Source organism: Copadichromis virginalis, linkage group LG3, assembly GCF_057382275.1.
Source record: "Copadichromis virginalis isolate Kocher_CV1m ecotype Utaka linkage group LG3, C_Virginalis_male_GT1.1, whole genome shotgun sequence".
In the NCBI taxonomy this organism is placed as follows: domain Eukaryota; kingdom Metazoa; phylum Chordata; class Actinopteri; order Cichliformes; family Cichlidae; genus Copadichromis; species Copadichromis virginalis.
Window position 1 is genome coordinate 46,219,023 of NC_140620.1, and position 21,548 is coordinate 46,240,570.

Sequence of the window (21,548 nt, forward strand, 5' to 3'; positions counted from 1 at the left end):
TGCGAAATTGGTGCGCCGTGTATGCTCTGACTCCACAGACAAGGTATGAGAGTAGATCATGCTAAGTCAATAGCGGTTTGGTCTTCAGGGTTTCATACGGGTCCACATTTCAACAATCAAGTACCGTCTCTTTGCATCTGGACAGAATCTGTCTCTATACCGTCATTTTCTTTTGAGCTACGTTTCAGAATGGTTCGTAGCAATCTTGTTTTGATTCGTGACCTGCCAAGATGGTGCTGCGCTCCCACAATGCATTGCGACATTACGTCAACTCCAAAGCCCTTTGCGTGCAGGAGTGTATGCGCATGCGCATTGCCACGGTGGTTTAAAAAATAAAGATATAATGAAAAGTAATTAATAAAAATTAAATATTTAAACATTCCCACAAATGTGCAATGAACGTGCAAAAACTCTCTTTAGTAGTTGTTGCTGTTTCTTTCTTTCTTTCTTCTTTTTTTTTTTTTTTTGAAAAATAACGACGTCTCTGAGGCGCGAAATCTGACAGCGAGAGGAACGGCCGGATACAGGAGACGGGAAGAAACAAGCCGATTATGTTCGCGTTAATTAAGTGGTTGGAAGATGTAAAATTCTCAATTCTGCCAACTGAACATATACGAGATTTTAATGAGGATGAATAATTAGCCGGCATGGAGGAAACGGACCTTTATTTTGTGGAGTGGCGACAAGAAGCCAAGGCGGGTGGCCAGTCTAAGAAGCCTCCATCATCAAGCTAGCAGGTGCCTTTTCCCATATAATATTACTTTATTCTCGTGTATTTGGAACGGAAGCGTAGAGCTGCCACCCAGGCAAAAGAGAAATATAAGTATATCACGTTATAACGTGAAAAGTTTATCGTTCTAACAATATACTATCATGTTTGAACAACATGTTTGAACAACATTGTACGAAAAATGTACATAATTATCACGTCCGTACAATATTGTGCGAACGTGACAATTATGTATATTATAATAACGTGATATTATATTATACAAACATGAAAAGCATAATGTTAGAACAATAAACATTTCACGTCATAACGTGATACAGCTCTATTTTTCTTTTGCCTGGGTGGCAGCTCCACGCTTCCATAATTTGGTAATCAAAATATGTAACTTAATTAATTATATTGTGACGTACTTTTGCCTTTTCTTATTATTCTGCCTTCTCAATAACTATCAAAGCCTATTCACATTTAATTTGGCTTTCACAGAAATCCTACCTCTCCTTCTGGCTACAGAGTACTTACCAAGGTTAGAAACAAAGAACAGTTATGCTTTATTAATGTTCGCTAATTACAATGTTCCACATTTCCTTGCTTTTTAAGTCATTTTTAGGCTTTTTAGAGTTTTTGTTTTTTATTTTTTTAGCAGTAATGTTTCTGCCTATTTATTTCAGCCCATGAAATCGAATGCAGATCTTCCTAATGTGAGATTTACATAAATGTAAGTAATTTTGTTTGTCATTGTCATTAATGTTGTTGCTGTTGTTGTTTTTGTGCAGTTTGCAATCATATAAACCTAGCAAGCATCAGTCAGCACAGTGACTAACCTAAACAGATTCTTGCTTTATTCACATATATTATATGTAATTATATATACCTGCACATTGTACCTAGGGTTGCAGCCACTTGGCCCCACCCCATTGTTGTGACAGCCCTGATTGTACTTATACACTGCATCTGAACAGGGAACAGTCTGCCACATTAATGTATTTTTAAGTGACTTGTTTGTAATACATGAATTTGTTTTTTACAGATGTCAAAGTCTCAACCTCATGCTGCCCTCCCCCATCCTCCTAAAGTAAGTATTTGTTGTTGTAGTTTTTTATGCGGTGTCTGTGTCACATGCTAATCATAATTATTGAAATAACTGTTTTCTAACAGATTTTCCAAAACACTAGTTATGTTTGTTGTCATTCAGACCAATACTACTGCTTAGACATTGTTTAGTGGTCATGCATGTTTGACAAGCTCGTTATGATACCAAAACAGTAGGCCTATCACAATAATCGATATATCGACTTAACACACAATACATGTACATGACCTCAATAATTGTTGATGATGTAATTTATCCGCCATTATATTTACAAAAATAAAATATAATGATAACATAACAATAACATTAAATAACATTGTTTTCTATTTGTTAGAAAATTTACTATTTATTCAAGTTTTTAAGGTATCTAATATTTTGATTCCTAATTTCAATGATCTAAATACTTTAAGAATTAGATGTTGGTTTGTCAATTGAAAGTGTGTAGATCTTGCATTATTATGGTGTTATATTATGATTATACATTCAAAGACATAAAATGGTCTTAAAATGACAATGACATAACTTGTCGCAATTGTTTATGGGGCAATATACCGACCAACAAAAAGTCGCTATCGTAACAGGCCTTCAAAACAGACGGTTTTATGATTGATAAATTCAAAAAATAAATACATTTAATTTCTCTGAGATTCTCTAATATTCAGTTACAGTTCACAACACAGTTACCCGTACATGCAGTATTATACTGTAAATATAAATCTCTGCATTTAGCATCCCACTAGAAGCGTCACAGTTACTGCCTCTTTTTTTTTTTTTTTTTTTTTACAAATACCTGTACTATCACTAACACATTTACTGTTTTACTTTTAGCCTGTGGATACAAATGCAGATTTCCTTAATGTAAGTTGTGCATTTTAATTACATCATGTTATTTTTATTATTATTTATTTATTTATTTTATTTTACATTCAAATATTTCAAGCTTCTTGGTTAAAGAAGCTTGATTGCTAGTAGGTAAAGAATAGTTCACCTATAATTCATATTCCCAATTAATTTCTCACCTCTGATTGAATGCCTTTGTTTGTTTTCCTTTTGACTATAACAAAACATTTTTGCTGGATATATATGGTGAATTTATATGCATAGATACAGTCGTAGTGCTTGACACATGCAAACAGCAGTAGATGTACTAAAAAGGAAATAATTACAATCATGATGTTGATTGCTGATGTCAGTATATATATTTTAGAGGAATGTTTTGTTTTTCACCCAAAATGAACTATATTGCTTCAGAAGAGATTTATTACCCTATATAAACAGTATCTATATATTGTTCTGTTTTTTGTTTGTTTTTGTTATTTTCAGGTTCAATGGTGCGTGTTCTTCTAATGGCCGCCTTCCCACTGGAGGTTTTGATCCACAGCAATTTAAAAGGTAATCAGCTTTGAAAGTCAGTTCAAATGGTTAGCTAATAGTACTTTAAAAAGCCTACAACTCTGTCACCAGTTTCTTTACCAAAAATTACCCATAAAAGTATCGCTCAATAGCATATATTGTAGTTCAAATGTTTAGTTGTACAAATATCAAATTTTTGGAAATCTAAAACTAGTCAAACACTCAAATGTTCATGCTTTTTATAGGAGGACAGAGCAAAACGGACATCGGCGCAGAGTGAAGAACTGCCCTTGATAAGGACACTATGACAGCCATATATAGTAAGTGAAGACTTTCGGTGTATCTAAAATTGCATACAGCACAAGTAACTTACTTTGCAACCATTAAAATAGGTTGTAAAGTAAGTTACCAATACAAATAGGTGATGATGCATTGTAGTGGTTGGTCTCAGACAAAGAAGGTCAACAGATTTATGAATGCTGGAAGGTAAGGAGAGACGACCAAAAGGGGTGTTAGCATTACTGTAATGTGAACTGGATAGACTTCCCATCTAGGAAAAAAAAGAGGTAAAATTATGCATAAAATATATCTGTATTAATATCTGTATCTATATAAACAGAAATATCTGTTTGCTAAATGAAGCCAGCTAACATAAATCACATTTTTATTTTAACTCTGATAAAAGTAATAGAACTGTGACTTTTGTTTGTTACAGTGGCGGTAAGGAAGGGGTTTCCCAGCGTGTCCAGAAGGGCTTTGAGGATTGCCGTGAAAGCTGGGGGAACTGAGACTGCTGGAAAAGGAAAAGAAATTACATTTTAAGTAGACTTATGTTCATACAATCACACACACATATACACATACACACACATATGTGTGTGTGTGTATATATATATATATATATATATATATATATATATATATATATATATATACACACACACACATATATGTATATGTGTGTGTGTTTCTTTTAGAATGTTTGAGTATGTAATGAGAATAAACTTATAGCATATCAATCAAGCAAGGAATATTCATTTTATATGTATGTTTTAAACATCAAATAAAGATTTCTTTCAGATGTTACATGTGAATGTGTTTTCTTAGAAATATATGAAGGGTTAAATTTATATTTTTTTGAATGATTTTAAATAAATTTAAATTGTATTTTGAAATATATTTTATTAATATATTTCAAAATATACAAAAAATGGCCAAAAAATATATGTGCTAAAAAACATTTCAAAATACATAAACATATTTCAAAATGTATTTTAAAATACATTTTGAAATACATTTCAAAATATACAAAAAATGGCCAAAAAATATATGTGCTAAAATACATTTTAAATATATAAATATATTTTAAAATGTATTTTAGCACATATATTTTTTGGCCATTTTTTGTATATTTTGAAATATATTTCAAAATGTATTTTAAAATATATTTTTTTACCGTATGGGAACATGGGACCCTCCTGTCACTGGACAGTTGACTAAAAAACAACAGCTGGTTACACGCTAGCTAATGTTAGGCTTGAGTGTCCCAATAATCACACTTTCCCTCTGCTCAACAGTTTGATTCCAATCTCACATCCCATGAGAGGTTATTCGCTAAGTATCGGAGTCGAACAAAAGTACATTCACTTTAAAGACAGTTTCACAGCGGCTAACAGATACTAACCGTAACTAACAGCAGCTAACAGAGGCTAACAGATACTAACTGTGGCTCAGCAGCTAACAGAGGCTAACAGATACTAACAGCGGCTAACAGAGACTAACAGCAGCTAACAGATGCTAACAGATGCTAATAAAGGCTAAGAGTAGCACTTACCACCATTTCTGTGTATCATTAACATCTCAACTCAGCTAAACATCTTAAGCTAAACAATTTGCATCTGGTCCAAACAGTGGTAGAAACATGCTAGCCAGCCACACTTGTTATGGGGTACACTATAAATTTAATCATTTGATCTCTGTTGCTGGACTAAAACCTGTTTGTGAACTGGAATGGGGAGGGGTAATAAAGACAGCCGACTACACTCCGCAATCTACTGACATCTAATGGTGAAACACTGTAACTTTAAACTGCTGGTTTAAAAGAGTGAATAAACTTAGGGGCCTTGTATAAACTACATGAGTTTTATTTTGACCTGTGAGTCATGGAAAGTGACTCATCCAAGAACAAAATTATGCAACTGGAAATTAGCATACGAGGTCTGCTCTTTATAAAATCAAACTAACGGCCCTCTTCGCAGTCATTTAGGGCCTGGGTTTTGTTATGCTACAGAGATAGCGGCCAGATGATAAGGCTTGTTTCTAGAAGGATTTGTAATGGGTTTGTTTACCCACATCAACTAAGCAGCCCTGCAAATTTTAGACTTTGTAAGATCATAGTCTACTGGGCTCAGCCAGCATGTCTGAAGTTTGGACTTTACAATTCAGTGATAGAATAACCACGGCTCAGAAATCCCGAAGAGCACATAGCAGCAAGTCAAAACGTGCTCTGAGTCAAGCTGTTAAGCTCCCGCTGATCGATCGGCCTTTCCTTTTACTGGAGCTGTACACTGTCAGACCTACAGATACAGACCTACATGCAAGCACGCACATGCTAAAATGATGCAGCAAAATATGGAAGTTTACTAAGACCATACATTAGGATATTTCCACCGTATTTACTTTTTTCCTCTCTGCATTCTGCGTGCATCACATAATTTATTCCCTGTTTACAGGACAAGAAATGAGTTAGCTATAAGGGCACGGAGTTACTGTTTCAAAAAAAAAGGAGTGAAAAATGCAGATGAAAGTACAGAGCGATAATTTCAGTTCAGCAAACTACACTTGAATGTTTTGATCTTTTTCTATTAAGATATTAGAGCTGCCTTCTTTCAGATGTTGCCTTTAGTGATCTCAATAAGAAAGCCGGGATTATTTGTACTGCTGCTGCAGCATTTTGAAGGTCAGCCATTTTGCACGTCCTTACTGTTTTTTTTCCTGATGCAGCAAAGTATAGTGATGGTAAACATATGTATCTCTTTCCTTTTTAGCCGACTGCGCTTATCAGTGGGAGTGCAGCGTGCTGATACTGTTAGTTTCCAAGCTGTGGCACCCCCATTCGGATCTGCCTTTAAACAGTTGGCCCTCTGTCTTGCATACTTTGTATTCCAATGACGGTAAGGTCAAACCTCATTTGATGTAAGAGGGGTGAGAAAATGTGTTGGAGGAAAAGAAACCTTTTGCCTGTGGAAACATTTCGGTGCTGCCACAAGCCTCGGCAACAGGCCGTCTCTGGAAACAGACTCGAGACCAAAGGGACGGCTGGGTGGCTCTTCAAGTGCGCCCCTGAATTGCCCCATCAAAATAAAGACCTGGGTGAGTCATCCTGTGCTCAGTCAAGCTTTGCTGATCAGTATGCACCCACAGGCAGATGTGTGTGGTGCATTAATAGGTTCTTTCCCTGCTTTCTTCATAACTAACCCTGCTCTGAATAGCAATCCAGTTTAAATTTGTATTTTATTGTAATGTTTCAAATGCTACCTGTGGTGTCAGCACCAACAAGAACTGCTCTGTGCTAAAATAAACACAGACCACAACCCCGACTAACTACTTTCTTCCTTACTACAGATATTCATGCTTCCATAGTCATCTACAGTTCGATAACAGTGCCGTAGCTACTGAATCAAGCATCTGCTCGTGCTCCCAGAACAAGCCCGGGTGTAGCTGCTGGGTCATAAAACCCTGTCAAAGTGAATAATGAGGCGGTCTCCCGGGCTGAGTCTGTGCCAGACCAGGTAGATGACGTGGTGAGGGCAAAGCATGCTGGGAGCCGCGTGGTTCTGCCGACAGCCCGGGCAGCACTTTGTCATCTGCTGAAGTTGGCTTGTGTGCACACTGAAGGGTTCGGGCTGTCAGCGAATCGGGGGAAGCCGAAACCCTTCGTGATGTCGGATAAACACTGGGAGTGGCGGGGTAGCATGCCCGGCCGCAAAACAGATTGGAAAGCGCTAGGAGGCATTAGGAGGAGAGGAGGGGGGACAGAAGGGCACGAGAGAGTCTGGGCCGTGAACTCTCCTTCGGTTTTGCTTTCCCCTCTGTTTTTTTTACTCCCCCTTCCTTTCCTCCAGCAACCTTGTTGGAAGAAAAAAAAAAAAAACAAGTATCTTCACCAGCCCATTAGACAGTGAGGTTTTGAAGTGGCGAGAGGCAGTGAGAGCCTGCTCGTTATTTCGCCTCTATTGTCAACGAGAGCACTGCTGCCTTTTCAAGCAAGTGTATCGCTTTTCAGACAAGGTTACAAACAAAGTCACGACCGCTGTTGAGACTTCAAGGCAGTCTTTAATGGACAAGAAAACACAATAAAACAAACCGAACACGATGACAGGGGAGGAATCTGGGAGCGAGAACAGAGAGAAATATGTCAAAAAAAATATTCATTCTCAAAATAGTACTCGCATCTACAAGCATGCCTTATTGAAAGGACACGAGTGATCTGTACTACGGCCTGACAAAAACATGATTAAGTTATTTTATCATGTGTTCTGGCCTGCATCTCAGTAACAATTTGCTGTGGGCGCAGCATACAAAAAGTCCAGCATGCATTACTGATGTCACAGGGTTTTGCAATCAGATTTGTTTTGGCTCATCCAACAGCCAAACCCTCCAACCTTTATGGACCCCGCAGGCTACAGAAACTCCACACAGCAAGTTAATCAATCATGAGTTTTGTTGCGGAGTCCTGGTTCAGTTCAACAAACACTCCTCACCCCCCATATCTCACATTACCCCCCGATTGTAAAAAGTAAAATAGATGAAGACAATCTAACCTGGACGGATATAAAATATGCTTACATTGTTTACCACAAAGCTATTTTGACAGACATAGTGAACATGTGAAAAAAAACATGACACAGGGAAAGTACAGCCTTACTGTTTCCATAGGAATTAAGAGGGAATGCAGCAGGTAGGTGCTTATAATCAAATGTCCTTAATTAACTGATCATCAGCGAGCGTGAGCACCTTTATAAAAGCAGAGGGTTTGTCAGTTTCCTGGTCTGGAGCATTCACCTGTGCACTGCAAAAACTCCCAGGAGGTACAGCTCAGACGCAGACCTCAGTTAGCATGTTGAACGTTAACGTTCATGATGTACAATTAGAAAGATGAAAGTATGGCTTGTTTGGAAGAGCTGCCAGGAGAAAGCCTCTTCTTTCTAAAAATGGTTGGGACCAAAGTGGAGTTTTGGTATAATGAGCAGCACCGTGTTTGGTGAAAACCAAAACATATCACCAAAAACACCTTGTGCCAGCTATGGAGCACGGTGGTGGAGAGGTGATGATTTGGTCTTGTTTTCCAGCCACAGGACCTGCGCACCTCGAAGTCAAACTCCTCCATATACCAAAGTATTCTGAAGTCAGATGTGAGGACATCTTTCTGACACCTAAACCTTTGCTGAAATTGAATCATGCAACAGGACAATAATCTCATGCACAGCAACATAATGACTGAAAAAGGGAAAGAAAAATCAAAGTGTTGCAATGATCCAGTCAAAGTCTAGACTCCACCTGAAACTGAAAACACCGTGGCATTACCTTAAGAGAGCTACACATGAACAGATGGCCAAAAACCTCAATAAACTGTAGCAATGTTCATCGACAACAAAGAGACTGACAAAGTCACATAGAAAACTCAAAGGAGGTTCTACAAGCTACCGAATCATGGGTTGTATAAAGTCCTGTGAAAATGTTCTTTTTCACACTATGAATATTAGGGGTGCAACGATACACAAAATTCACGGTTCGGTTCGGTTCGATACTTTGGTGTCACGGTTCGATATTTTTTCGATACAAAAAAAAATGTTCATGCCTTTTTAATTTGTCATTTATTAAAATTATAAATATATATTTTAACACAAAAGTACAGTTTTTAAATTTAACCCTAACCCTTGTGCGTGTTGTTTTTTAGCTCGTCATATTGCAGCCACAGAAATTCTTTTGTCCATGAAACCATAAAGCTGCACTTTCTTTTTGCCTTCTAGTCTGATTTGTCATAACTTCTCCGTTTTGTGGTAAGTTTTTCTTTGGCTGTCACTTCTTCACCCTGACCTGTCTTATTTGGCTCAGCAGAACTAAAATATATATCTGTCTGTGAAGGTTCTCAATCATCCAGGTCATCGTAGTGAAATATATATCCTGCCGCTTTTATACACGCACTCACATAAGCTCAGCGATTCTCTGCGCGATCAACCTCTCACATGTTTAAGCTGCGGGAGATTTCACTTGTCATGTTTGCATAGTAAGCTAACAATTAATAAGACGATGTCAGAGGAATTGGTGCACAAATTATCATCACTCACAGATCAGTGCTGTCGCTCTCTATACACAGTTCGCGCGATTGCAAAGTGAAAGCAAAAAAACAAGCGCAAATTCAAACGCGATTTCAATATGTCACATATTGACAGTGGCTCACCCAATGACATAATTACCCAGCTACATTTCTGAAAGAATGCAAAAGCATTGACATATATTTTTCCTTCCTACAATAGCCCGACAGGCAGGGCAGAGATAGCCCCGGGACATCGGGCTAGCGATATTGCGAGCCCTGTATCTGATTGAGGAATCACTCATCTTTGGAAAAGAGAGTTTATTACAGAGAAATGTCTCTTTCCAAAATAAAAGCTATACTATCCGCTTCTTCTGGGCTATATTCTCAGCAGCATAAGGAGAATCCTGTGCTAACAGCTGTCTAAATGACTCGGCTAAAGTTAGTAGCATGCTTGTTGTTTTTGTCTTTGCACTAGAATGATGTCGGTGTAAATGTGCAGTCATATTCGTTGTGTTCCCACTAGTGCTTTCAGGTTAATCTCGTTGAAATGACCTTAACGCCACAACACGGCAAATCTCCTTTAACGAGCTACCCTATACAGAGGGGCTAGACGGCCAACACGTCAACGAGCTAGCTGCGCTAACACACTAGCTCCCACCCATGTAATTGAGCATTGCATGGCACATCCAACATACTGTTTTACTTTAGTCCATGACTCGCTTACCTTCAGGGTCATACGTCACATGAAAACCAAAATAATTCCAAACGCCAGATCTGAATGAGGGTGGGGAGGTCCACTTCTGTCTCGCTAGCTTGCCCTGCGCTCTTCCTTCTGACCATCCTGTCTGTGTTGAGTGCTCAGTGAATCTGCGTTCGACTACTCCGCCTAGGCTGCACTCTCGAGCCTAGGCGGAGTAGTCGAATGCAGATTCACTGAGCGCTCAACACAGACAGGATGGTCAGAAGGAAAGTTGATAAAATAAATTACAAATTTTGTATTGTTCTTTTTTTTTTTCTCCCCTTTGGTTTTCTTTCTTTCTCTCCCCCTCTTTCTTTCATTCTTTCCCCCTGTCCTATCCCACAGTCATGTCTGTCCCGTTTGCAACTGAAAATAAAATAAATTCATAATTATAATAAAGGTCAATCAAATGGACCAATATGATGATCCACTTAAAATAAATCCTCTTGGCATCTTTCTTGGCCTCAAGACAACAATTCTGATGGCTATAGATCCAAACGGGACACAAAAAAAAAAAAAAATATTGAAAAAAATTGTATTGTTCGATACATATGCGTACCGAACCGAAAGCACTGTATCGAACGGTTCAATATCGATACGAATATCGTTGCACCCCTAATGAATATATATTGTACAATAATCAGCTACAGGATTAAAATCTGTGGTGAGTATTGATCATGTCCTAACAATGCAATGGTCTCCTGAGAAACCTGGCATTCATCTGGATGTTAGTTAGACCTGCATCACCCACAAAAACATTGTTACAGACCAAGCACTCACCCCGGCAACAATAGCCCCCAACAGCAGGACACTGCACCCTGCCACAGTCCTAAAGCTATTCATGATCGGCTCAAGGGCACAACAGCAAAAGTGTCGCAGGATGACCAGGACAAATGGATTCCTCGGAGGCCAGTAAAGATCCACTGCCAACACCCACAGGATACTATTATCATGCACTGTGTCTGTGCCAAAACAGGTTAGAGATGCTTTGGCACAAACGCAGGCTGTACAACGAAACAAAGATGGTTTCGATGTTGTGGCTGATTGTTTCATGTATGCCTGAATTATGTGAACATCCTGCTAATAATCTGACAAATCTCTGTATGTCTGTCCACCTGTTCTTCACCTACCCCAACAACTGTTCATCTGATCCACTTCAGATTTGCCAAGTGTTCTGCTGGAGACCCGAGTTTCAGGTGGTTTGGATATATTTCTTGTCATCGGGCTTACAGTTGTTTTCACGGCTTCCGACTGCAATGGACGCTGCCTGAATTTTTTTTAATTCAAGTGTTTAAGAGTTAGTTTATCTCATGAAGTACAGTATCCGGTCGTTAAGTGATGACGTGACAAATCCTACTTCCGGGTCTAAAGTAGTCTGCGTTTAATATGGCTTTTGTGTTGTTAACATGTTTAATGTTTTGTATTTTCTTCTATTTAATCTCAAAAAGCTCCTAAAACAGTCAGTGATCACTGTTGACCTCCCTCGGCTTTTATTACGCTAATCATTTATTTAAGCTCAGTTTTTAAAACCTTAGGACGTAACTACAGCCCAGCCCATGCAGCAGTATATGAATGGCTAACCTCGTATTGTGGATGGATTATCTCAGTTGTTCTCCTGGCTGAAGTTTGGTCCTTTTACAGCATCCTGCCATGCGATTACATTTGTTCCTGACCACGAGAACACTCACGTTAACTTTTATCGAGTGGAGAAAAAGTTAGCTTGTTTATATTATGCTAACATAGCTATGTCGCTAGCGGTCACGTAGCACATCATTATATACCAGCTAGCCAAACTTCAGTAACCCTACAAATGTCACTGCTGTTTAGTTTTCTGTCTTCATTTATGTTGGAAGTGATAACAGAGCTGTACATTTTAATATGTTTCCAAAACCCCGCAGTCAGGACATGCTATATTGTATTTAGATAGAAGCTAGCGAGCTAACTTCCTGCTAACTTCTAACTCCGTTAAATGTCATAAATTCCGTTTTCATGGATGCCTGGATGTTAAACTCAATTGTTACACCTGGTAGAGCAGAACGCTGATCATTTTATTAAAGATGAAAGACTTTAGACAGTTTTTCAACTCTCAGTAATGCCATAGTGATCATTTGATATATGGACCTGCAGCGGAGTTTAGGCCCAGACACGGCTAGTGACGTCAGACTTAACGACCGGATAGCTCTTGAACAGATGGTTAGATGACGCTTTGAGGTCCGTTATAATTTCATTCAAAAAATGCCGCCTCAAAGCATATTTGTTGTCACAAATTAGCAGCAAATACGCATCATTTTTGTCAGCAGGCAGGTGTTTTTTTGTTGTTTTTTTAATTTGGAACCGACTGGAAAATGCAGAAAACTGACTCACGATAAGTCACGTAACATCCTTGGGTTTGATGAGTAACAGAAAAAAGCTTTAACCATCAGCTGAATGGAATGTAGTATGTGAGGGCAACAAGTTTTTCATTGTATAAGTAAAACAGCCTTGGCATTCAGTCACGCTTACACTGTATGAGTGGTGCATTTTCTGTGGGCCTGCAGTGAAACCTGCAGGTAAAAAGCCATAAAATCCACTGTGGAAATATATTTGCTGGGTGTTGCAAAAGAAAAAGAGGGAGATTAAAAAACGTGCACAAGACAAATGAATTTATGTACCGCATCTGATTGTTTGTCCCTAAAGTGTCTGTGGATGATTAATATTTCATTGATATAATTGTGGAAGTGTACAATCCAATCAACCTCCCCCTACCTTGGAAAACATAATTTGTATAAACTAAGCAAGTCCAAGGGAGACATGATGTAATGAATTGTGAAGGAAAAGACTTCTTCGCTGATTGCAAAGGTGACTTAAAGAAAGCTAAATTATTAAAATGGCCACAATCAGTCAGCGCAGCTGACAGTTCATTTGAACTCCACCCACCACCTTCAGTAAACACGCGCAGCGGTATGGGCGCGGTGGCCGGACAGGGGGGGGGAAAAGGAATAGCTGGATGGCGGTGAGAAATGTCTCTGACTTTGCGGCCGTGTAGCAGCATTCATCTCTGCAGGAGATCCTAAATGAACACCAATCAAAAAAAGAATAGAGGCCTGTAGAGCAAGCTCCAGCCCTCATCATCCCCCAGCGTGAAGCCCCAGAGAGGTGTGTGGCTGCTAAAAAAAAAGAAGAAGAATAAAAGCATATGGTGTAGCTTGAATAGCCCTTAGACTAAAAGTGCCACAATTTCTGCTGCATTCCTGCCTTGTTAAAGATTCGATTAAAATGAATCCAGCGACAGAGTGCATCATTACAGCATCCCACCCACTGAACCTCAGCACCAGCTGCCACAAGGGTCACACATCGAAGAGACACAACAAAGCTATGCACTTGCTTAGAACGGTCAAAAGCAATGCTCTTTGCAAAAAATCAGTGAGTGCTGCACTTCATGGGGGGCTTGGGGGATTAACGACATAACCCTAACTCAGAAAATCCAGAAATATCCATGACTAACACTCAACTGCAACAACTACTATAAAGACAAATCAGGGAGAAATAATTGAGAAGCTACACCGTATCTTTAAGAAAAAAAGAAGTTTTTCCACAGTGGAGCCCAAGAAAAGGGTGATACTCTGGACCAGCTGCAGACAGGAACAACCTGTGATGGGGTTTACTGTACGGAGAACAAACAGCAGCTAGTCTGGACAAAGAAACACAACGTCCACTGCAGAGGCTTGAGCCAAAGAAATGCCTGCTTCTACTTTTCTTGCAGTGGGATTCTGAAACTTACTTCCACGGCCTTCACAAACCCAGAGCCTTGGATGTGGTACATGTGAGACTTTTATTCATCTCTTTTGCTGTCAAGTTCAAGTGTTACTTAAAACGTTAACGATGTCACGGATGTATTCAGCAGCCATGACAGTGTGGCAGTGCTTCAGGAGAAACAGTGCAAAGACCCTGACGCAGATTACCGTAAATGTCGGGCTATAAGCCGCTACTTTTTGCACAAGCTTTGAACCCTGCGGCTTTTAGTCAGGTGCGGCTTTTCTATGGATTGTCCGTGATTTTTGTCATATCGTAAGACGATTTGTTTTGTGTGTTCCGCTGTTGTACGGCACTACGTTGCCTGGCGGAAGGATCGGGGTTCAAGAGTGGTATGTTAGTCACATGTCCTGTGGAAGAAATATAGTGTCATCAGAATTCAAGTATTTTTAGACATTGAATTTATGACACTGAATTTTTATCCTCCAAATTTCCCTGCAAAAATATTCACCTGCAAAAATTCACCTGCAAAAAATTCACCTGCAAAAATTCACCTGCAAAAAATTCACCTGCAAAAATTCACCTGAAAAAAATTCACCTGCAAAAATTCACCTGAAAAAAACTCGCCTGAAAAAATTCACCTGAAAAAAATTCACCTGAAAAAATTCGCCTGCAAAAATTCAACTGCAAAAGTGATGAACTTTAATGACCCAAGCCAGAGCAATCAGCACCAGATCGAGTCGAGTGGCTCTCAGCCAATTAAATTACGCTGTTTGATCACATGACACCGTTAGCCAGCAGTGTGTCTCCTAAAAGAGAGCTGTTTAAAGGTGAGTGATTAAGTTTTTCTCCTAAATAGAGATCATTACAGAATGCTGAAGGATATAAAAAAAACAACAACAGCAATAGAATAATATTAAACACAAAGTGAACCGTCTTCCTTCATTAAATAGGTTCTTTTAGATGTTAAGGAGGAATTGACTTAACCAGGCTGGCGGAGAATGAAGACAACCGGACACCTGCAGCAGATGGGGAATCAGTGAACTTTTATTGAGACAGAGACAATCTCTCAACACAGCTCACATCAGGAGATTCCTAATATTTGCTGTAAGGATGGGTATATATTCTCTAAAACTTACAGGAGGGGGTTGTGAGGAAAGTGCTGCATTAGCAGAAAAACAACTCCATAAAAGGAAATCGGCCTTGGGTGTTCTAGCCTCTTCGCTTGCAGATATCTTCCACCTGCAGGATGAGGCGATCGCTTCTTATCGCTCTCAAGGCCAAAGTCGTGAGCACATTTACACAGTTGCACAGTAACTTTAAAGCTGAACAATATTTAAAGCTGAATAATGTTTGATCAGATTATATTTTCTTCAAATCCCCCTTTTGACCCATCTTAAATGGGTCAACACACACAAATAAGTAACATTCAAAGGAACACAGAGACGTGTCGAAGCCTGGCTCGAAAAACTCCTCGGGTCTTATCATTTGTCTTTATCTGTCATTGCAGATGAGGAGAAAAGAGTCCAGGCACCACCCTGCCCAGGGGTCGGCTGCAAGCAGTCTCGGTTCCCGATGAAAGCAGTAACAGCTGTCCTGCACAAAAGGATACAACGAGTCAGTGCAACCAGGGTAGTGACACAAAATTAACATTTCCTGTAACTCAGCAACCAAAAAGCATAAGTAATGATAAAAATGTGGAGAGTGCAGAGTATACTATAATAATGAGAGATATAAACGTGAAAATGTGAAAGAATAAATCAACCGTAAAATAAACCCAGAACGGTAACTGCTAAGGACATTCAAAAGTGAATATGGTAAAACGTGAGGAAGGGGTGTGGAAAAAAACAATTTATATCCAGTGGTGGGAGTACACATTCGCTCAGGCTTAAGTCCGGAGACCCTGAGAACATCGCTTAACCCTCACAACCCGACCAGACACAGTTCAACCAGATATATCCTTCAAGAGGAAGTGGGTGAGGGAAACAATCAATAACAAGCCTAATACAAAACACCACAGAGAAACAACCATTCTAGAAGCATTTAAACAAGAGAAAGACGATAATGTTCGTCACCCTCACGATCAGAGTTTTCATCATCCGTTGGCGAGGAGGTAACCGTGTCTCGTTTCTTTCTAAATGGATCGGGCGTGGGCAAAACTGGAGAGGAAGTGGTGGGCAAGACCCTAGGGGCTACATTTGTCAGATTGGGACTGTCAGAAGGGGGCGAAGCTTTTGAACTTGAAGGTGTCAGAAGTGTCGGGGGCCCTTCACAGATCAGGATTATGCCAATGGGAATGAGACCCAGGGCCAGGAAGCAAACAAAGACGCAACATCTTTGCCTGCCTGTCATTTCAGGGGGAAAGGGCCAAGACATGTTTACTTAGCTTGGATGTCGTCTAATAGAGGATGATGGGGCAGAGAAAGGTGGTCCAGTTCCCCCCACCTCGCCAAGGGCGTGTTCTAGGAGTTAAAGAGCAACAACCTGCAATCTGTACCAAAAAATCTTCATAGTCCCACCGGAAAATCATAAGAGTAATAAACGATTCAGCTCAACAGACAAGTATCATGTTCAGGTTTCTCCAATCATTAAATCACTATTATTGCCACAATTTGCTTTATTCACCCTTTGGGCAATGTTATTCCAAGAGAGAGAGAGAGAGAGAGAGAGAGAGAGAGAGAGAGAGAGAGAGAGAGAGAGAGAGAGAGAGAGAGAGAGAGAGCGAGAGAGAGAGCGAGAGAGAGAGCCCCTAATGGCCAGTTAGTGGGCTCTAGGTCAAACTGTCCCCAAATTTGTTATTTGTTATTATTACTTGTTTTCATGTCACTTGTCTGTTTTCTACTGCACCCCTCTCACCAAAGCAAAGCAAACATTAGCAGCACATTGACCGTAGTCAGGCATCCTCATTCCATAGGTGCTATAAAACATTTCCTGTAAAAGAATCACAGTTTTCAAGACAGGGTGTGTCTCCCCCAACACTCTCACCAGAATACAGTGTAATAGCATCCCCAACTCCTAACCCATAAACACCGTTTCTTCACACATCCGCCCAGAAATCCTGTAATAGAAAAACATTAAAACTGTAACCCTGTAGGGAAGAAAATGTAAATGGTAACGCTGCGCAGTTACCTCTGTAAGCAACACAAGACACAAAAATGGCATTTACAGGTTCACTCATCCTCGAATATTTTGTCATCCTTCTACTCCTGTAAAAGAAACCCACATAAATTCATCCACCCTTTTATCCTATCTAGGTGGAGGTGGTTAACCTTGAGTCATGGTCAAGTCTTGTCATCTTTTACCAGTCAGTCCGTTTGTTTTTATTCCCAGTCTTTCATCCATTCATCCGTTCTTTGCTGACAGTGAAACCTGTCGTCGCATCTAGTTTCCACACTCAGCAAAATGACGTCATCTCAAAAAGAAACAAGAACTTGAGTTTGGATTACCTCGCTGAATCCTTTTTTAAACAGGGACTCTCGTTTCTAATTGTCCCCACAAGTGTTTCCTCCAGAACCCATTTCAATGCGGAGAAACTCACTTACAACAATTTTCTCGCCGACGTGTAATGCTTGTAATTTCCGATGTGCAGATCTGCTTAAAGAAAAGATTCACAAACAAAAATCAGTAAATATAAAACAAAATAAAATGAAAAATAACAAAAACAAAATGCAGACGCCCGGGTCTTAGGACTTGTCACTGAATATTCTTCCCATCAATAAAAATACCAACCTAAACCTACACAGAGTCAAATCAACACCACCTCAACCTTTTCATATTCATAAACCTATATGTTTTGCGTTCGTGAAACAAAATTGAACCATTAAGTAAGTTGAGCTCTTGAAATGTTTTAATTCTCTTAATTCTGCCAGTTTATTTCAACACTTATTCAATGACTTTTATTCAACTGCTACTTGGTCACTCGACTTTTACCTGTTCAAATTGCCTAGGGTTCAACAAAGTCTAGATCCCCGTTATCATGAAACTTGAACGGTGTACGATGATTTACTTACAGTAATTTAGAATCATCACTCAACCTAGCTCTACTACTGGCACTGCGCGACTTTTCTCACACTGGAAACCAGAATTTAGTACAGAACTTTAATGCCTCAGGGAATCGCGTTCAAGGGCTGCCCCCCCTTCTCTTCTTCTTTGTCCGTGTGTTCCTCCTTTATTAAATCTCCATCACAATGACGTGGCGCTCTGAAATAAAACTCACACTGTTAATTCCTCGTTTTCACTCTGCACCACTGCTCAGAGTGTTTTCTTTTCTTTTTAGTGTAGAGTAAACAATTAAGTCGAGGCCTTAAGCCCCAAATATCTCGCACGGGCATCATTTTCATAACCAAACCGCTCCGGACTCTGCTCCCCAGACCACACAAATGCCCTCTGGGCTTATTATTATAGCAAATTCTGTATTTGACTTTGTTGTGTGCAGCATTGAGCCTTTGTCAGTAAAGCATTCTTCATTGCAGCAGCTGGAGCATTGTGTGTCACTTCTTAGTAAATTAAATCAACATTTTGATTTTAGTGCATGGGTATGTATCAGTTTTTACTCCCTCAACAAGTGCATAAGTGTTCATGTGTGTGTTTCCCTTCATTCTAAGTAGGCGCATGCAGAAGTGTGTGTTCGTGTGTTGGTATATGTTTGTGTTCATCACCTTCCTGTTCTGTAGTTTAGGTAAACCAGCGGCCTGACGCATGGCCTAGGGTCCCCCCCTCCTCTTTGGGTCTGTTTTCATCCGTTGTTGCAGCTGCCTGCATCTTCTCCTTGTACCTTGACCCTTTTGCTTCTGCCTTCTGCAGCTCTGCTGTTCGGCTCTTCTCAGAGGTCAGCATCCTTCTGCTCACCGTCCCTTTTCCTCCGGGCTTAATGCGCGTCTCGTCACAGCTCTGTCAGCTGACGCAGCCTGGGAATTTCCCCCGTGTAGTGAAACGGGCTTTAGGTTTAGTGCTCTCCGTCTCTGCTGCATGAGATCACTCTTTTGCAGCACTGTTGACATCCTCAAGTTGTTGTTGTGAGTCCAGCTGCTGTGGCCTTCAGGGGTCAAAGGGTCAAAGATGGTCGCGGAGAGGGCAACGATGGTAGAGGGGAGGGTAGGAGTCCAGGTCAGCTTCGGCTCTCAGAAAAAACAAAAACAAAACAAAACAGGCGAACAGGAAAATGATGTTGTGTTGGCTGTGCTGTGTTGGCTGTGTTATCCCGAGAGGGGAGAAACAACGAGATCTCGTCTCCCCCCTTTTTTGTTTTTGTTTTTTTTTTTTTCACCATATAATCAACTCATAACCCCTCAAGTTGACAGGACAACACAGGTACGTGTTAAAATTCTTAAGATCTTGTTTAGAAACCTAAAAAGGAATTTCCTATCATTCAGTAGTCATTTGTCTTAAACAATCAACAAAAACATGTCCCAAGTCGACCCTTTTAACCACTAAATTTGTCGTGTCCTCACTTAATCCTCAGACCAGTGTCTTTATCTTTTGACGTTACGTTGTTGTCCTGCAACCCAAAGCGTTTAATTGTCAGTAATGTATAAACTATATCGTTTAAAAACAGGTGTATGTTAAGTGTCGCTACTTTAACCTTGCATGTACGTGCACATGTATGTAAGCTGTTTCTTCATTGCATGTATGGGTGCGTCTGTATATGGGTTACTTTAACTTTTTCTCAAACGAGGCATTTCTCTAACACGCACATGTGTCTGTTCCTCACCCTTCTCATATCTTTCTCTGGTTGTGTGTGGTTTTATTTGTTTCAGTGATTTACCAGGAACATCTTTTCCTTTTCTCCATGTCTTCCGCCAGAGGTTAACACTGGTGAGATTCAGGGACACAGCACCCAGAGCAGTTCAGCGAGAAAAACCCGCCTCAAACTACATTCTCTCTTTTTGTTTTACCGGGAGGGGTGAGGACAACTCTGGTGTCCAGCCGTGAATTTTAGCCAAAGCTTGGCCTGTCTTCTGCTGCCGTACTCAGGCTTCCAGGTTAAGAAAAAACACCTGTATGAAGACACTAAACATACATTTAGTATTTGTATAAACATAACTGCCTAAATCATTGAACTCTTGAGGAGGGTGTATTTCAGAATCAGAATCAAAATCAAAAACTTTATTGTCATTGTCATGAGACCGACGACATTAAGAATGGTCCCCGATCATTGCATCATCCCTAGTAATATCAAATATAAAAAAACAATAAAATTCAATCAATAAAATAGATAGAATACTTAAAATACTAAGTATTCCCACCGTCATGCTTCAGACCGTGCATAGATTAACACAAGAGTGGCATGGTGGACATTTTTGTAGTATTCAGATGTGTTATTGCAGTTGGATAACAGCTGTGTTTGAGTCTATTAGTCCTTGCTCTGATTGCCCTGTACCGTCTGCCTTAGGGCAACAGTTCGAACAGGGAGTGGCCAGGATGTGAGGTGTCTTTTATGATGTTCTGGGCCTTTTTAAAACAGTGGGCGTTGTTTGACTCTTTACTAACTTTAAAACCCCACCATAACAATTTCTCACTGACAAACTTCTATGCATCCATTTAAACATGCGAAGCCAGCACAAAATCACACACATACCCCTACAGCAAAGCTTTAACATAACCACAATGCAACTCCTCCCTTAAACGGGAGAAATCACCCTGAATCAACCAACTCTATATAAAACGTCAAACAAAGATAAACCACAAACATTTCTACACTTCTGTGTCTTCCACGCAGCACAATAGGCAGAAAAACACCGATTACTCACAGTCTACAACAAAAGAAAAACCTGCTCTTTTCACAACTCTCACAGCTAAAGTCAAAACTCTTACCCAGTGCCTCTGAAATAATAAAAAATCACCAAATACTCGATTACTCTTTTCACTCGCTCCCTCTCACTCCCTTCTTCCTCATACAGCATACACGCTCGCTCCCGCGGACCCGCTCGGCCCCGCGGGCTCACTCGGCCCCCACCTTTTTCCTCTCACAGAGACAGAGAGAGAGACCCTTTTCCTTTTTTTTTATTTCTCCAGCACACATACACACACAGAATCCCAACTGAGAGAAAGAGGGAGAGAAGAGAAAAGAGTTGTAGAGAGGAAGTTTTTTAGCAGGAGTTTCAGATCTAACAGATTTATACAACTTATTTACACACACCGGTAATTTATGTTCTATTTATTGATTTTAAAGGAGAATTTGGGCCAGCTGGGTTTCTGCCTCTGTTAGGCACTAACAGCTGGGGCGCTGCTTTAAAGGTGAGTCAGCACTGAAATATCCCTTCAGGTGTTACCAGGCTTCTACCAAACCGGAGTCTGGCGGGTAACCTTGCCTAGAGCTTCCTGATAGGGGTGCTAGTTGGTTGTCACCTTGTTCACACGTCTCATTCACACTTCATACATTACCTGCAGTCGCTCATTACCCTCCTTATGTATGTAATAAATGTGTAAAAAATTCTATGTGTGGTGTATTATTTTAACCAAAAGAGGAACCTAGTTCCTTTAATTGTGTAATCTGTGAACAACGGAGAACCAAACTGTCCTGCCCAGTGTTCCACAGCAAGCATTCAGCGTGTATTTATGTGTGTCCAATATCAAACAGAACATC

The 21,548-nt window shown here is 40.1% G+C and overlaps 1 protein-coding gene and 1 long non-coding RNA gene across 2 annotated transcripts in view; one reads left to right on the forward strand and one right to left on the reverse strand.

Annotated features, from left to right (window-relative positions):
• The window catches only part of LOC146715010 (uncharacterized), a 92,082-nt gene extending 72,632 nt beyond the window's left edge, over positions 1 to 19,450 (reverse strand). Inside the window, exon 1 of the mRNA XM_085451369.1 lies at positions 14,951 to 19,450. The gene's annotated coding sequence lies outside the window, so the exon portion shown is untranslated. The remainder of the gene's footprint in view (positions 1 to 14,950) is intronic.
• On the forward strand, positions 483 to 4,033 carry LOC146715015 (uncharacterized). The gene is made up of 8 exons (XR_014918905.1): positions 483 to 737; positions 1,214 to 1,253; positions 1,399 to 1,445; positions 1,758 to 1,802; positions 2,649 to 2,678; positions 3,144 to 3,212; positions 3,419 to 3,493; positions 3,889 to 4,033. It is a non-coding gene; the product is annotated as an uncharacterized LOC146715015 (long non-coding RNA).
• Positions 19,451 to 21,548: the final 2,098 nt, after the last annotated feature.